Here is a 6,419-nt window from a genome sequence, read left to right as displayed (position 1 = left end):
CACAACTGATTTTCATAAGTTGAACTCATATCTGGCAATCCTGCTAAATTAATTTTAATAATTTACCTAATATTTATTCTTTGCCTTTGTTTTAAAATCATTAATACATAAGTATAGAATTGTACTGAAAGTTTGTTCACATTTCTTGAGTTAATATGGTCTTTCTCTTTTGTTAATGGGAGTCATACATATAAATTTTCTAATGTATAGTGTCTTTGCATTCCTAGCATAAATCCAATTTGGTCATGAGGCATTATGATAGATACATATGGATGAATTTGGTTTTGCTAATGTTTTTGGATTTTTGCATCTGTTTTCATAAATGAGACTGTCTTATAATTTTCTTTCTTATACTATCCTTGTCTGATTTTGGCATCAAGTTTATATCATTCTCATAGAATAAGTGGGAGAACCTTCCATCTTTTTCTACTTTTGGGGGAGTTTATGATTAACATGGTGTTCTTTGGATGTCTGGTAGAACTTCTTTCAAACTACCTTTGTAGGCCTGTTTTTAGGTTTTTGGCTTTTTAAAAAATATTTGTTGTTTTTCAGGTTCAGTCTTAATAACTACTTATAAGAGCTATTAGTTGATTTGGGTTTTCTATCTCTTTTTGAATCATTTTTGATAATACTATATTTTTAATAAAATTGCCCATTTAAATTTATTAATTAAAGAATATAAAATTGTTCACAGAATTTTCCACTCTTTTGAATTTCCGCCATGTCTGAAGTTATGTGTCCCTTTCCATTCTTACATTGTTTGCTTTTTTCCTTCTGGAGACAATTCTGCCAGAGGCTTTTCTACTTTATCAAAAGTCTTTTCGAAGAAGCAACTTTTGATTTTGTTGGTCTCTAGCATATAATTTTCTCATTTCATTATTTTCTTCTCTGATTGTTGTTATATTCTTCTCCTATCTGTATTGTGCTTATTCTGCTGTGATTTGTCTAACTTCTTAAGAACTAAGATTACTGTCTGTCTTTCTTTCAGCTCCAACACGAACCTTCCAAGGATCACTCTAGAAAACCGTCAAAAAAGGATTCATTGTTATTCAGTTCTAACTATTTTATAAGTTCTAGTCGATTTTTTCTTTAATCCATTAGTTACTTAAAAGTATATGTGAAGATTATTTATCTTTCATTATTGACATCTAACCACGGTCAGAGAACAGCTTTCTGTATGGTAATAATTCTCGATAGTTTGCTAAGATTTCCTTCACAGCCTAGTACACAATTTTTAATAATACCTCTCGTGTGCCTGAAAAGAAAATGTACTCTCTAATTGCTGGGTGCACACACCCTCCCACACTCACACCCACACCCACACCCACACCCACACACTCCATCTAATCATACCTGTTAACTGTATTCAATTTTTCTAGGTCTCAACTCATTTTGTATATGTCTGCTTGACTGAATGAGAAGTATACTGAATTTCCCATTATTGTGACGAATTTGCATTTTTTTTCTGACAGCTCTATAAATATTTTACTTTGAGACTATGTTCTTAGGTACACAAACATTAGAAATTTATACCCTTTTATCACCATATCATAGTAATAATACTTTTGCTACAAAGTTTATTTTGTCTGATACTAATTTAGCTTTGTCAGTTTTTAATTAACATTTGCCTAGTTTTCTATTCCTTTACTTTCATAGTTTTTCTATATCCTTCTGTTTAAGTATGTTGCTTATCAATAGCATATCCTAATCTTTCAATCTGTTTTCAACCGGTTTGTTTGTTCTATTTAGATTTACTGATACTAAATTTACTTTCGTCTCTTTATTTTGCACTATTTACTGTTTTCTCTATGCTTTTCCCCAACCCCACCCCTGGCTTTTAAATTAACTTGCACCTTATTCCTTTTGTTGGTTTGAAAGTTATAGTTTTCTCTTCTTTTTGTGTTTAACTTTAATTTTTCCAGTGTTGCTCTGAAACTAGGCATACTTTATGAGAAAGCAGATGGGCTTTGGAGTCACACAGACATGGCTGGAGTCTCAACGCTTCCATTTACCAGGCACGGGACCTAGGAGAGCTTTCCTAGGGCCCTGCAGCTTATTTCCTCGATTGTGAAATGAGGTTGTTACAAGGCTGACATGAGGTAACCTACTTAAGAAGCTGTGCACATTATTTGGGTCCCAGTAAAGCTGAACGAATGGTAGACCTTTGGATGCAAACTGATGGGGGCTTAAATCTTAGTTCTAGCATGGAAAAAAAGGACATTATTTTTTTAAGAAATAGGAGGAGGAAGTTTTAATGAAGAAGCAAACTTTTCGGCCCTAACTACAACGTTGAACACTTTGAGAAAGATCGTTCACTCTAATACTGAGTTGTTTAACATAAAAAATAAACTTACCCTTTATGATATATGCATAGACAAGGCAGTCGTGCTATAGTATCTCCCTGCTGCAGTTCTTCAAGGCATATTGCACATTCCCCAGCATCTTTACTCAGGACATCCTCTGAGGAAAGAGAAAGTGAATTCAGGACGATAGACCTGGAAGAAGTTTGTGAATGCTAATCTACACAATGGTGACTGGCATATTTTATCAGAAATACAGAAGACTCAGCACTTATATTTGAAATACTACCCATAAATCAGCGAACGACATTTACCTTCACTTAGAGACAGTACCTCTCATTTCCATTTCATCGAGGCATTACGGTAAGCAAGAACCGTACAGAATCCTCCTGTTTACAAAGGATTTTGCTGTAAAACTTTTATCAGTAAGTCAGTTATTTGTCATTTGGAATTCATTTTCCTTCTCCTACTAATCAATATTAATTTGGTGCTCAAGGTAGTTTTACAAAAAGTTTAGAGAGCAATGTGGCTGAAGAGACATGAAAATATTATTATAATTTTTAAAGTTCTAAAATAACAAAACTGGATCAATTCAAGAAATCATCTTGAACAGATGACTTTCAAAAAATCTGCTTAACTCAAGAAAATGTCAAGGTAGACAGATCGAAGCCACTGTGCAGGTCCTGAAGGGACTTTGGAAACATGGGGACTTCAGACGCCGGATGCAGCGCTGCCTCTTCATTCTTTCCCACGACGATGCTGAGCCTGCTCCGGGAAGCAATGGGAGTGGCTCCCAGAGGGCCCTGGCACAGTATTTTAAATAGTCCCAAATGGTAAAATTCTGTATAAAGCAAAGATTCCTTCCGAAAAAAAAAAAAGATTCTCTCCCTTTATGTTTTATACTGAAATATTAATTTAAATCATCATTTATTAATGTTAAATTTTAATTTTTAAAAAGATCTTGCCTAAAATAGGTTGTTGGCCAGATACGCTTTGTTGATTGACTCTTTTGAAATAAGGAAAAACTAAAACATGCCATTACTCAAGAGTATAGAAAAACTGAAGAATATACATTCTCAGTAAGTTTACAGAATGGAAGCTAAAGCAGAAACATGCAATATGAATTTATATCACAGATAAATTACTGTTTTTCAAAATAAAAATCAAATAATCTAAAAAGGAAAAACTATATCAATCTCCACCTAATCGCTGAAAGACAGAGCAAGTAAAGAAGTTTCCAAAAATTCAGTATTTGGTAGTCCCATTCCGACTATAAAAAACAGTAAACTTGTGTACATAACAGTTCTTTGTAGAAAAATTCATTCTGTAAGAAGTAGTTCCCCCTTTAGTTATTCATTTTGAGACAGCACGGTAAAAGGAAACAGACACTATTTGGCCTATAAAAAAAAAGAGAAGATGCAGATGATTTACCTGTAAGGCTGGAGCGGGTAACAGGGTACCTGCTACAGAAAAGGGAAAGCCTTGGCAAGATTTATGCTTTTGGAATCCAGGGGATGTGGCTGAGGAGATTTTAGCTAACTAGCGGGTGGCTCACAAGCTAATATATCACAACAGAGATGTAACCAGAGAAAGATTTCTGGACAAATAAAGCTAGGTAAATAGAAAATGCGGCTTATTAATGTCCTTCCCCAAAGTATCCTTCCATCATTTTTCTTTTCTCAATTCTGAAGGTCCCATCAACTACCCCCATTCCACCCCATGCCCACCCCAAGCCCTGCTTCTTTCTCTTGATCTCCATTTTTAAAAATTATTCTGGATAGCTTTCCACAGATAGGGAACAAGTTTAATGTAAAGCACCTAACTAGTGATAAAGTTAATTGGAATACAGAAACCCTCAAAGTGGAAGCCACCCCAGTGGCCCTGCCCATGTCATAAATCCAAACCTAAACCAACCTGTAGTTGTGCGGAACACCTCACCGTCAAGGAAACCTAGCACCAACCACAATCCTCCTACTCGGCTTTGCCTAGTTTACCTTATCCTGAAAAACAGAACTGCTAGCCTTCTAGGGAAATGCCCGACCTAGCCAGTCATGCCCTTTCTGTGTTGCCTCTTCTGCTGGTCTAGAAAACCCACTCTTGCCCCAAATCCCTCAGGAAGCACTTGTTAGGCAACTGTACTCCCCCAACCCCTGGACTGGTTTCCCATGAGTAAAGAACATCAAACTCATTACTAACTTGTTTTAGTTTTGTCATTCGACACTAAGATGATAGGAGTAAGAACAAAAAGGAAGGGATGTGAAGGGAACACTAAAAGGTCTTAATAAAGACCTAGATTCCAAATAATATGGCATATTCTCGCCATTCAGACTTTTTTCCACCACAAAGGTATACCACATTATAACTAACTTCAAAAAAATAAACCATCACTTTTAATCAAGCCTAAGACATAAATGATTATCCGTTAGTTTTACATACCACCAAGTAAGAAAAAAATGTCTCTATTAAACTATGATGCGAGTCACTTTTAAGACCCATCACATTTTTCAAAGCTGTTAAAGTATGGAAAAGAAGTGTGTCTTAGAATTGATGGACTAGGGTGTCGCATTTCCCACATTTTGGAACACATTAATAATGCATCTAGATTTAAGTCTAAATGAACCATAAGATCTCAATTACCATAAATTAAGAAAATGAAATAGACCAGCTTGTAAAAAATGAAAGAAAAAAAGTATTGCCACATTTTTGCCATAAATCTATGAGGTAGATTATCATCACCAAATGAAAATAAATAGAAACTACTAAATACAGGCTTCTGAATGCACTCTTCACAGAAAATTAACTCTTACAGTACTTTCATGTTGACCTATGACTACCAAGTCTCATTTCTTTATTGTAATAATTTTTTTAAAAATCTTTAAGATATTAAAGGGAAAACTTTAATATCCTAAAAGGCCTTGATTTTATCCTGTTTATAAGAAAATTTATAATACAACAAAGATAAATCCAACCTGCATATAATTAACAGAATATCTATTTTAAGAGTATAATGTTATGCTTTGTAGGTACTAAGTTTAATTTAGAATGCCATTCTAAAGTCAATCATTTTAATCATAAGCTCCCTAAACCCCAGTAATGAATAATAATCAAACTGTATTTTTTATGTTAAGGTACAAGAACATCTCAAACACATTAATTTCGATACAGAAGCAGCCCAATACCCACTGTAAACAGCTTCTAGTGAATGATTTCTGCTTAGAAAAGTAGAAGCTAATGTTAACCTACAGCCACTGTTCAAATGCATTATGATAAGCAACTCCGAGTTAAAGGACAGTTCGTTCACTGCAAAACCTCATGGTTACTGCTTCAAATAGCAAATGCTTAATTTTCAAATTTGAAAGTCTTACTTCTCAGAGAATCTGTCTTTGTATGTTTGAAACATTTTTCATTTTTGAAAATTCACTATGTAATGTGATTAATTGCTGCCTACCTGGGGTTTGCTAGAGTATTCACCTCTCCCACTCATTAAGACACTGTCTTTTCATTCAAAGTTTTAAGCTCAGAAATGTGGTACATTCAGAATTAAACAGAACCTGGAAGCACCACTAAATTCAGGACCCTGAAGCATCTTCAAGACATCTAAGAAAAGACTATTAAAAATCTTTAGCTGATCAACTGAAAACATGAAGATACTACCTACTGGCGATAAGGAGTCAACGCTTTAGGACCTGGATAAATTGAGGGCAGACTACTAACTAGCCAAAATTGGCACTAGGGAAACAGAAAAGGGAACGCTAATAGAATTAACTACCATAGTTGGCTAGTCTGGATTCCCCCTTGCCACTTGTCCAATGGGAGAGACACTCAAAACTGTGAACGGGAAACTAAATTGCGTTGCTTTTTTAAAAGCGTTGTTGATAATCTAACAAAGTATCTGGAAGAGTCAAAGTTAAATCGGTGTACTGCTTATCAGTTTAATTCTTTGTCTTATTCATATGGTCTACATAGTAATTTAAATGTACTGATACAGGAAAAGAATAATTAAACCTGGAAGACAGCAATGCTTTTTAACCAGAGGTGGGCGCCAGACTCACTTGGGTATGCGCTCTGTCTCAACACAGGAAAAAAACTACGGATACCTGGGCCACATCTCCAGAGATT

This window comes from Pteropus vampyrus, unplaced genomic scaffold, assembly GCF_000151845.1.
Source record: "Pteropus vampyrus isolate Shadow unplaced genomic scaffold, Pvam_2.0 Scaffold69, whole genome shotgun sequence".
Classification (NCBI taxonomy): Eukaryota; Metazoa; Chordata; class Mammalia; order Chiroptera; family Pteropodidae; genus Pteropus; species Pteropus vampyrus.
This window is presented reverse-complemented; position numbering follows the sequence as displayed.